Genomic DNA, 12,526 nt, shown 5'->3' on the forward strand with positions numbered 1-12,526 from the left:
CGGGCTGCACGTGTGTTGAACGCGGAGGCACCGTTGTTCGGTGCTTAGATCAGATTCGGCCGCGATCTGAATCGCTACGTGTACGAATCCTCCAACCGCGTTCTTGCAACGCTTCCGACTCGCGATCTTCAAAGGTATGAAGATGCACTCCCCTCTCGTTGCTAGTTACTCCATAGATTGATCTTGGTGATGCGTAGAAAATTTTTAATTTCTGCAACGATCCCCAACAGTGGCATGATGAGCTAGGTCTATGCGTAGTTTCTATGCACGAGTAGAACACAAGTTGTTGTGGGCGTCGATTTTGTCAATTTACTTGTCGTTACTAGTCTTATCTTGATTTGGCGGCATCGTGGGATGAAGCGGCCCGGACCGACCTTACACGTACACTTACGTGAGACTGGTTACACCGACTAACATGCACTGGTTGCATAAGGTGGCTAGTGGGTGTCTGTCTCTCCCACTTTAGTCAGATCGGATTCGATGAAAAGGGTCCTTATGAAGGGTAAATAGAAATTGGCATATCACGTTGTGGTTTTGGCGTAGGTAGGAAAGGTTCTTCCTAGAAACCTATAGCAGCCACGTAAAAACTTGCAACAACAATTAGAGGACGTCTAACTTCTTTTTGCAGCATATGCCGTGTGATGTGATATGGCCAAAAGGATGTGATGTATGAGATTGATCATGTTCTTATAATAGGAATCACGACTTGCATGTCGATGAGTATGACAACCGGCATGAGCCATAGGAGTTGTCTTAATTTATTTATGACCTGCTTGTCAACATAAACGACGTGTAATTACTTTACTTTATTGCTAACCGTTAGCCATAGTAGTAGAAGTAATAGTTGGCGAGACAACTTCATGAAGACACGATGATGGAGACCATGATGATGGAGGTCATGGTGTCATGCCGGTGATAATGATGATCATGGCGCCCCGAAGATGGAGATCAAAAGGAGCAAAATGGTATTGGCCATATCATGTCACTATTTGATTTCATGTGATGTTTATCATGTTTTACATCTTATTTTCACTACACCACAACACTTGATTGGGGGCAATTAACTGCCGGGAGAAATACTCGATCAAGAGCAAAACAACTGCCGGGATATTTGTTTCTGCCATTACAAACATCTTGAGGCAGAGAAACTGCCGGGAGAACTTGAACAATAACGACACATGCACTGTCGGTACACTTCAGGGCCCATCTGCTGCCGAGACAACTACACCACGGCCCATAATCTGCCGGGAATCGACTTTGACGCCAAACCGAAATATCGGGCCTACTAAGCGCGCGCGATGAGGGGAAAGCGCGCGAGTGGCCAAAACTTTGGCCCAAAAAAGACGCCGACGCGCCGGCCCGCCATCAGATAGTGCCGCCGTCCCCAAATCCTTCGTGCCGTCCACCAGACACAGCCGCCGCCCCCAACCAGACCACCGCCGACGTCGCCCCCCACCGTGCCACCCGCCCTAACCATCCCGCCGCCGCCGAACGCCCTCCACCCGGAGCACTGTTGCCGTCGCCCCCCAACCACTCCAGAGAGGCGCCACCGAGCCGCCACTCCAGACCGCAAGCGGTGACCACCACCACCCATCTCGGGAGCTTCCTCCCCGACCAGGCCTCCTCCCCACAAGCTTCATCGAAGAACCAAGCGGGGACCCCTCCTCTACGTCCTCTACCCCAGGCAGGGGAGCGTCAACTCCTCACGAGCAGCTCTGCCTTTCCCTGGATAGCGCTGACTCCTCTACTTCTTGCTCCAACCGCGAGAATTTGACAGGTGATATTTCCTAGATCACTGCAGAAATTGGTGTGTATCTCTAACATCTATGTATATAGTCTATTAGTTAATCTGGGAAGGGTTCCTCAAAACAACGCTTGTCATCAAGGATCATCCAAGCCTGAAATTGGTAAAACTTGAAGGTTAGCAAAAGTGGTGGGGCTTCAAAGAAAATATTGGGCGGGCCAGGCAAATGGTGCACAGGTTTTTTGTTTGAGATTCTGAGTCATAGGCATTAGTATATAATACATGATTACAAGATGGAGTGAGCATATATGTATATATCAATTCATAAATTGTGAGTGTACTTGCTTATAAATGCTTATGGCTGCAAAATATATGTTCTGATATTTAAAATGTTCATAACAATTGGGTGAACACTCAGGCTATCTATCTAATGAAGCGATTACAGGAAAAATAGATGTACAGTGCGGTACTATTTGCATCTAATTCATGTCCTCAATTGAGTGGAACAACTAGGCTATCTATCCAGGACAGTATGATGGACAGAATAAGCATATGGATAATGTGTATCTAACTCCTTCGTTGAACTCAGAATTTGGGAAAAGAAATTAGATTACCTGTTATCTCTTGCTGAATCGTAGTTGCAGGGAAATTAGATGGAGTGGTTTCCCTTATGGTGAGTCGGAGGTGACAGGGGAGTGGAGTTTGTGGGGCGTGCATTTCGGCCGGCCCCTGGTTGTTCGATGCCAGATCTACGTGGAATGCCGGTGAGCGGCTGGTGCTAGGCCTAGTGTGCCGCTGCCTGCTGCGGCCATGAGAAATAGCGTGCTGCTACATGCTCGTGCCAGCTACATGGATCGGTCGTATTCTTAGTGGGCTGTGCTTTGGTGCATAGGTAAAATTAAAAGTGGCAAGAACCTGGGTGCACATGGCCTTGTTTGGCCCCAACAAAGCTCCGCTCCTGGTTAGCAAACAATAAATAGGTTTGTTTTGATGGTGTACTGAAGATTACAAGTATTGTAGATAATACACTTTGTTCATTTCAAGTATTAGTTAATTTGATTGTTTCTGCTTCACATTGCTCTAAGACTGGCGAAGTAGTTTTATGTGTTCTGTAGGGGTGGTATGCATCTCTTATTTTATTTCTCAGAAATAAAGGCTAAGACTATGAGTATCTGCATGTCATATCAAATCATTATGCCTTCCAACATTAAGCAAAGTGTATGAGGCCTAGACTTTGAATATTTCCTATATATTTGATGGTAGAGTTGTAGCAACTTCCCAGATTTCTCAATATCATGTCCAATAGTGTTTATAGTCCTTCTTTCATAGATTTTTACTCACACTTTAAAAGTGTTGTTAACCAAATCTATGCAAGCTTAATGGAGCATTTGAGTTACACCAAAATGTCCAATAGCAATGGATTATGTACATTGATAAAAGTCAACGTATTGCCGGTTAAATCTGTTTTCACCAAAATGGTAGAATTCTGTGTTCCACTGTGCACATCATAATATTTAGATTTCTATATGCCTTTAACTACATGGACTTTGTCAAAACAATATTCTGTACTAGTAACAGTACAAGATATCTCTAAGTCAACTTATGTAATAAAGTAATCTCATGCAGATTGTTAATATGAGTGAGGAACTTTATCTCAAGTTATTATATGATCTTAGTTACTGCAGTTTTCAGTATGTTGCTCTTATCGGTCGACTTTAGCTTAGCATCCATTTCTGAATGTTTTGAATTGATTTCTCTTCCTGTGTTTGTCGCTCTTCCTATTTCCATTCTCGATGCCATAGTAATACATAATTGTTTCTGATGAATATAAGACATTCAGTGTGCTTAAGGACATGGGCGAAAGCAAGTATAATTTTAAGAGGAGCATTTATGAGATCAAGCAGCTACATGATTTCTCAATGCAAAGCTCCTAGCTGTGTTTGTGCACTTATTCTTCCAATATATTCTTAGGATATGCCTAACTACAGTTTTGTCACATGGATTCCTCCTTATTTTATTATCAACTCACTTGAACTCAAAGTGGTCGGACCCTGCGCAAGTGGGAGCTACATGCACCGAGCTGCCCTTTTTTTTGTTAATGTCACTTAGGATAGCAGATCTCAGGCTCCTTAAGCAAGCCCTTGATAGACATGAAGACAACTAAGTTCACATATTTGTGTGCTGAAAAAGATTCGGCCCTCTGCTGTCACTGATTGCGTCCTACATTTTTGTACAGGGACACTGATTGTTTTGCATGGACACTGATTGCTTATTTCTCTTGCAGGGTTACTAAAATGCGGTATCTACCTTGTGTTGGACAAACTTGAACTCCAGTTCTACCGGAGATTAGTGAAGAAAATGTGAGTGTAAACTTGAAGGTGTCCTTGTCACAATTTTACAGAATGAACCAATCCTTTTCACTTTGCTTTCTTCTGCAGCCATATCATCCAGAGGGAGAAGGAACCATCTAAGGCGCATCAAATCAAGCTAGAGGTCTCTGTAACCATTTTAGTCAAGTAGCAGTTTTGCGAAAGGTGACCGTGGCAAACATTTTATCTTGTTACAAGCACATTATTTGGATGAAATGGCATTTATTGTTGGTGGCGTATTTGTATGCCTAACAAGTTGGGTGCTTGTCTTCAGGGTATCTCATAACCTCAACCTTTAGGTTACTATAAACAAGTTTGCAACGACAAGAATATCAAATTATAACTTTTTACTGTTTTGTTACTATAACTGGAATGGAATGAGCTGTGTACATTAGCCTGATTCAAATCCTTTTCATCTCCAATGAATGATCTGTGTACAACATCAGCCTTCATTCAAACTCCATGTACTGAATAATTTCACAGCATGTGCTGCTACAGCCAACGCCCAATAGCAAGGAAAACAAAGAAGGCATTAGAACACTTGTCCTTATGTGATGTAAAAATTGCATTTTTATTGTCCAGTACTAGTTGCATGTTCATGTATGTTACAACTTACAACAGGTTTATTGTGCTATAAGAGCTCCATTTTGAGTTTCCGGTCTGTTGCAGGTTTCCCAAAGATGCACTACTTGATGGAGATTTGGATGATCTACAAGCTGTTGAAGGTTTGCAAGATCTACTATTAAGTTGGTGGAGTGATAATGTAATGCGCCTTGTTTGTTGAACCTGGAGACATTGGGAAGTTCAGCTCATTTTGGTGGTCGTTTTGGCACATAGGCTACTATATGGCCATTTTGGTTGCGTGACACATTTAGAAACATATACACGTCTCCCTTTGTGGAACTACTTCATTTTGGTTGTGTGGCACATCTATCTAGAAACATTTATGTACTCCTTTTGTGGCACAATCTGCTTATATATGTTCTTATATTTATGGAATGAAGTTTAAGGTTTCCGATGAGGCCTATATGTTACTTTGAAGTGTATGTATAAATTGTGTGAGGTGTCCTCATTGCTTAACATAATGAATGGATATTACATCAGGGATGCCTACAATAGTTTCCTAGTGAAATCGAAGTGCTGGCATCATAACTGCCTGGAAAACATGCATGTGCAGGCAGCAAAACTGCCAGCAATTGTAGTTTCATGTGCCTTGACCAATCTGCCGGGAGAAAACAAACTGCCAGAAATATAAGGGCCAGGGCAGAGAAACTGCCGGGAGAAGTTTATCTGCCGGGACAACTAATCACCGGCAGTCGTTCTCGTGGCGGTTCTATCTGCCAGGAGAAACGCTATCCCGGCAGATTGTCTGCCCTTATAAGCGTGTTTTCCCGACAGTTTTTTTGTCCTTATATCAGTGTTGTGGTGTAGTGAATTTCTTAGAACGACGGTAGCATCAATAAGATGATCCCTCGCAATAATTTCAAGAAAGTGTTCCCCCTAACTATGCACCGTTGCTAAGGTCCATTGTTTCGAAGCACCACGTGATGATCAGGTGTGATAGGTTCTAACGTTCGCATACAACGGGTGTAAGCCAGATTTACACACGCAATATACTTAGGTTGACTTGACGAGCCTAGCATGTACAGACATGGCCTTGGAACACGGAAGACCGAAATGTCGAACATGAGTCGTATAGAAAATGCGATCAACATGAAGATGTTCACCGATGATGACTAGTCCGTCTCATGTGATGATCGGACACGGCCTAGTTGAATCGGATCATGTATCACTTAGATGACTAGAGGGATGTCTATCTGAGTGGGAGTTAATTAAATAATTTGATTAGATGAACTTAATTATCATGAACATAGTCTAAAATTCTTTGCAATATGTCTTGTGGATCAAATGGCCCACGCTAATGTTGACCTCAACTTCAACGCGCTCCTAGAGAAAACCAAGCTGAAAGACGATGGCAGCAACTACACGGACTGGGTCAGTAACCTGAGGATTATCCTCATAGCTGCCAGGAAAGCATATGTCCTTGATGCACCGCTAGGTGAAGCACCTGTTTTCCCAGCAGAACAAGACGTTATGAACGCTTGGCAGACGTGTAGTGATGATTACTCCCTGGTTCAGTGCGGCATGCTTTACAGTTTAGAACCGGGGCTCCAAAAGCGTTTTGATCAACACGGAGTATATGAGATGTTCCAAGAGCTGAAAATGGTTTTCCAAGCTCATGCCCGGGTCGAGAGATATGAAGTCTCCGACAACTTCTACAGTTGTAAGATGGAGGAGAATAGTTCCGTCAGCGAGCACATACTCAAAATGTCTGGGTTGCACAACCGCTTGTCTCAGCTGGGAGTCAATCTCCTGGATGATGCGGTCGTTGACAGAATCCTTCAGTCGCTCCCACCTAGCTACAAGAGCTTTGTGATGAACTTCAATATGCAGGGGATGGAAGAGACCATTCCTGAGGTATATTCAATGCTAAAATCAGCGGAGGTGGAAATCAAAAAGGAACATCAAGTGTTGATGGTGAATAAAACCACTAAGTTCAAGAAAGGCAAGGGTAAAAAGAACTTCAAGAAGGACGGCAAGGGAGTTGCCGCGCCCGGTAAGCAAGCTGTCGGGAAGAAGCCAAAGAATGGACCCAAGCCTGAGACTGAGTGCTTTTATTGCAAGGGAAACAGTCACTGGAAGCAGAACTGCCCCAAGTACTTAGCGGATAAGAAGGCCGGTATTGCCAAAGGTATATGTGATATACATGTTATTGATGTGTACCTAACCAGCACTCGTAGTAGCTCCTGGGTATTTGATACCGGTGCAGTTGCTCATATTTGTAACTCAAAACAGGAATTGCTGAATAAACGGAGACTGGCGAAGGACGAGGTGACGATGCGCGTCGGGAATGGTTCCAAGGTCGATGTGATCGCCATCGGCACGCTACCTCTACATTTACCTACGGGATTAGTTTTAAACCTCAATAATTGTTATTTAGTACCAACTTTGAGCATGAACATTGTATCTGGATCTCGTTTAATGCGAGATGGATACTCATTTAAATCTGAGAATAATGGTTGTTCTATTTATATGAGAGACATGTTTTATGGTCATGCCCCGCTGGTCAATGGTTTATTCTTATTGAATCTCGAACATGATGTTACACATATTCATAGTGTGAATGCCAAAAGATGTAAGGTTGATAATGATAGTCCCACATACTTGTGGCACTGCTGCCTTGGTCACATTGGTGTCAAACGCATGAAGAAACTCCATGCAGATGGACTTTTGGAGTCTCTTGATTATGAATCATTTGACACATGCGAACCATGCCTCATGGGCAAAATGACCAAGACTCCGTTCTCCGGAACAATGGAGCGAGCAACCAACTTATTGGAAATCATACATACTGATGTGTGCAGTCCAATGAGTGTTGAGGCTCGCGGTGGCTATCGTTATGTTCTCACCCTCACTGATGACTTGAGTAGATATGGGTATGTCTACTTAATGAAACACAAGTCTGAGACCTTTGAAAAGTTCAAGGAATTTCAGAGTGAGGTTGAGAATCAACGTGACAGGAAAATCAAGTTCTTACGATCAGATCGTGGGGGAGAGTATTTGAGTCACGAATTTGGCACGCACTTAAGGAAATGCGGAATTGTTTCACAACTCACGCCGCTTGGAACACCTCAGCGAAATTGTGTGTCCGAACGTCGTAATCGCACTCTATTGGATATGGTACGATCTATGATGTCTCTTACCGATCTACCGCTGTCATTTTGGGGTTATGCTATAGATACTGCTGCATTCACTTTAAATAGGGCTCCGTTGAAACCCGTTGAGACGACACCGTATGAATTTTGGTTTGGTAAGAAACCTAAGCTGTCGTTTCTGAAAGTTTGGGGATGCGATGCTTATGTCAAGAAACTTCAACCTGAAAAACTCGAACCCAAATTGGAAAAATGCGTCTTCATAGGATACCCTAAAGAAACTATTGGGTATACCTTCTACCTCAGATCCGAAGGCAAGATCTTTGTTGCCAAGAATGGATCCTTTCTAGAGAAAGAGTTTCGCTTGAAAGAAGTAAGTGGGAGGAAAGTAGAACTTGATGAAGTATTGCCTCTTGAACCGGAGAGTGGCGCAGCTCAAGAAAATGTTCCTGAGGTGCCTGCACCGACTAGCACTAGTGCAGAACCGGGCAATAGCACCGGTTCGTAAGGCCCTTTAGTGCCGGTTCGGTAACTGGCACTAAAGTGTAGGCACTAAAGCCCCCCCCCCCTTTAGTACCGGTTCAGCATGAACCGGTGCTAAAGGGCAACCACGTGGCACGAGCCAGCTTCGGGGATAGGGAGCCCTTTAGTACTGGTTGGTGTCACCAACCGGTATTAAAAGGTTGGGGGTTTTGGGTTTATGATTTCTTTTTTATTTAATTTTGTGTTTTCCATTTAATTCTTTTTCGTTTGCTAGTATTTTACGATACTACATATTGTACACGTTATGCATATATATAAATAGAATTTCTAGTAGAACCGATCATAATATATATATATCATCGAATGTCTCACAACCACCATTAATTAATTCACACATATATACACACATGTATATATATATACAATTTCTCATAATTGGTGCCTTCGGAGCCAGTGGCATTAGCCTAATTGGTGCCTTCGGAGCACGATAACAATTGGAAGTGGTTCATGGGACGGTAGCGGGTAATAGTATTCTCCTTTGGGATCTATGACCTGGTCGAGCAAAAATCCCGCTATTTCCTCTTGAATTGCCTCTATGCGGTCCTCTGTTAGGAGCTTCTCCCGCACCTCTTTGAACTGTTAAGAAGGAGATCAATATGCATGTGTATTAGTTGTGTGCCTAGATATCGATAATGGTGTAAAAATTGTGAATAGTGTTCTGACAAACGTACCCACTCCTGTCTTTGAGATCTGCTCCTTTCGGACGCCATCATGCGAATATTCTCACAAACGTAGTACACACTCCTATCTTTGAGATCTGCTCCTTTCGGACGCCATCATGCGAATGTTCTCACCAAGCGTCGCGCCCCTAAAGGTAGCACCTCCCAGTGCCAGCCCGGCGGAGCCCAGTCCCGGACATGGGTCCTCTGAAGCAGGACGTCGTCGCGAACGGGTCGACGGCGAGGATGCGGCCGGGCATCGTCGACAACAAATACTATATGCCGCAAAAGTAAAGTAACATTTTTTAAATGATGGATTGTGATTTCATATATGCAAATTCTAAATTTTATAACTAAAACTAACATTTCTAATATTTCTATAACTAAAACTAACATTTCTAATATTTCTATAACTAAAAAACATTTCTATATAACTAACATTTTTATATAACTAACATTTCTAATATAACTAACATTTCTAATATTTCTATATAACTAACATTTCTATAACTAAAACTAACATTTCTAATAATTCTATAACTAAAAAACAGAAACATTGCTAACAATTCTATAACAATGTGTGTGTGTGTGGTTGGCGGCCGGGGCAGGAGCTCACCGACGAGGCGCGACGACGGGGGGCGGCGACGGGGACGAGGACGGAGACGGAGACGACGACGGGGACGGGGCGGCGACGACGGGGACGGGGATGGGCCGGGCGGGGACGACGGGAGGACGGGGCACGGCGCGGCGCGGGGACGGGGACGGCGACGGATGGCGACGAGGATGGCGACGGACGGCGACGGGGGCGGCGACGAGGGGCGGCGGCGACGGGGCAGAGGAGAAAGAAGCAGAGGGAGAGATGAGAAACTGACAAATTTTGAAGTGTTTTCTTATATAGAACCCACCTTTAGTACCGGTTGGAGCCACCAACCGGTACTAAAGGTCTGTTTTAGCCAGGCGAAGCGGCGGGAACCGCACACCCTTTAGTACCGGGCCGTGGCACCAACCGGTACTAAAGGGCCCCCCTTTAGTACCGGTTGGAGCCACGACCCGGTACTAAAGGGTGTGCGCTGCCAGGCGAGGGGCGCAGAAGTTTAGTCCCACCTCGCTAGCCGAGGGGCACTCGCACCTGCTTATAAGCCCCGCTGTCGCTGCTGTCTCGAGCTCCTCTCTTAAGCAGGCCTTCTGGGCCTACCTCTGCTGCGATGCCCTGTTGGGCCTACTGGGCTAGCGGGCCTGCATCCTGGCCCAACTAGAATTTGGGTTTCTAGTCGTATGCAGGCCGCTGTGGCCCAGTAGGTGGGCTTTTTTCTTATTTTTTTGCTTTATTTATTTTTGAGTTGTTTTTTGATGTATTTAGAGTTTCTTTGTGAATATTTTTGCTTTAGGTACAAAAAATTACAAACTTTATGTTAGTACCGGTAGTTTACAAATTTGAATAGTTTAAATTTTGAATTATTTGAAATTTGTGTGAATCACTAGTTTGTGAATAACTTAACTTTGAAAATAGATTTTTCAGTGATTCGTTTTTCTTATGTTTAATATTAGTGTGTTTTATCATTATATTCAATTTGGTAATGCTTAGGTTATTTAAAAAATGAAATGCCTTTGTAACGGATGAGTTTTTGTTCGAAACCCTGATACTTCGAAAGAGATTGTCCATTTTGTACACGAAGTGCATCCAGTTTTTGCGGTAACCCTCTCTACTTTTTTGCACATGCTATGTGGGTGAAATTATGATACCATGCAAACTTTCAACCTTTTCTGAGTTCATTTGAAATGCTTTTCAATTTCAGGGTCATTTAGCTGAAAAAATCAATAAATGCATGAAAGAATTTGCTTGCACATAAAATTTCTTCGCGTTTCAAATGCCAAAACACATAACTAGCTACCCTAACTATTACAGAGATTCCTTCCTGTGTGTGAAACACAAAAGAAAGTGATGATAGTGAAGCCGGTCACATCCCAGATCTTTGGGTGTGAAACTTTTTCTTCGCGTGTGTCCCTTTGCGCCGTAGCCATGGAAAATCTTCATCATTTAACTGGATGCTCGGGTCAATATTCACTGTGAATGGAGCAATTTCATCAAACTTTTCATAATCTCCTAACATGCATGTCTTGTCATCCACTCCCACGATGTTTCTCTTCCCAAAAAGAACTATGTGCCGCTTTGGCTCATCGTACGATGCATTCGCTTTCTTATCTTTTCTTTTTCTCGGCTTGGTAGACATGTTCTTCACATAGAAAACCTGTGCCACATCATTGGCTAGGGCGAATGGTTCGTCTGCATACGCAAGATTGTTGAGATCCACTGTTGTCATTCCATACTGCGGGTCTTCCGTTACCCCGCCTCGTGTCACATTGACCCATTTGCACCGAAACAAAGGGACCTTCAAACCACGTCGATAGTCAAGTTCCCATATGTCCTGTATATAACCATAATATGTTTCCTTTCCCGTCTTGGTTTCTGCATCAAAGCGGACACCACTGTTTTGGTTGGTGTTCTTCTTATCTTGGGCAATCGTGTAAAATGTATTACCATTTATCTCGTACCCTTTGAAAGTCATTATATTCGAAGATGGTAACTGGGACAGCAAGTACAGGTCATCTTCAATAGAGGCGTCATGCATGGTACGTGTCTGCAACTAGCTGGCGAAACTCCTGGTTTGTTCACGTGTAATCAAGTCATCAGACCGCTCCGGGTGTTTAGAGCGTAGCAAATTCTTGTGTTCATCCATATACGGAGCCACCAAGGCGGAATTCTGTAGAACTGTGTAGTGTGCTTCAGTGAGAGAATGTCCGTCCATACATATTATTTGTTCCTCTCCTAGCGTGCCTTTTCCATCCAGTGTGCCCTTATGCCGTGATTCAGGAACACCAATCGGCTTAAGGTCAGGAATAAAGTCAATACAAAACTCAATGACCTCCTCATTTTCATGGCCCTTGGAGATGCTTCCTTCTGGCCTAGCATGGTTATGAACATATTTCTTTAAGACTCCCATGAACCTCTCAAAGGGGAACATATTGTGTAGAAATACAGGACCCAAAACGTTAATCTCTTCACATAGGTGAACTAGGACGTGCGTCATGATGTTGAAGAAGGATGGTGGGAACATCAACTCGAAACTGACAAGACATTGCACCAAATCATTCTCTAACCTTGGTATGATTTCTGGATCGATTACCTTCTGAGAGATTGCATTGAGGAATGCACATAGCTTCACAATGGCTAATTGAACGTTTTCCGGTAGAAGCCCCCTCAATGCAACCGGAAGCAGTTGCGTCATAATCACGTGGCAGTCATGAGACTTTAGGTTCTGGAACTTTTTCTCTGCCATGTTTATTATTCCCTTTATATTCGACGAGAAGCCAGACGGTACCTTAATACTGAGCAGGCATTCAAAGAAGATTTCCTTCTCTTCTTTGGTAAGAGCATAGCTTGCATGACCCTGATGTATGCCGTATTTTCCATGCATACGTTGCTGGTCCTCCGTGCCT

At 43.6% G+C, this 12,526-nt stretch overlaps 1 long non-coding RNA gene across 1 annotated transcript; it reads left to right on the forward strand.

Annotated features, from left to right (window-relative positions):
* Positions 1 to 1,345: 1,345 nt before the first annotated feature.
* Positions 1,346 to 5,128, forward strand: LOC125524454. Its single transcript, XR_007290755.1, has 4 exons — positions 1,346 to 1,777; positions 4,029 to 4,104; positions 4,183 to 4,278; positions 4,783 to 5,128. It is a non-coding gene; the product is annotated as an uncharacterized LOC125524454 (long non-coding RNA).
* Positions 5,129 to 12,526: the final 7,398 nt, after the last annotated feature.

This window comes from Triticum urartu, chromosome 7, assembly GCF_003073215.2.
Source record: "Triticum urartu cultivar G1812 chromosome 7, Tu2.1, whole genome shotgun sequence".
NCBI lineage: Eukaryota > Viridiplantae > Streptophyta > Magnoliopsida > Poales > Poaceae > Triticum > Triticum urartu.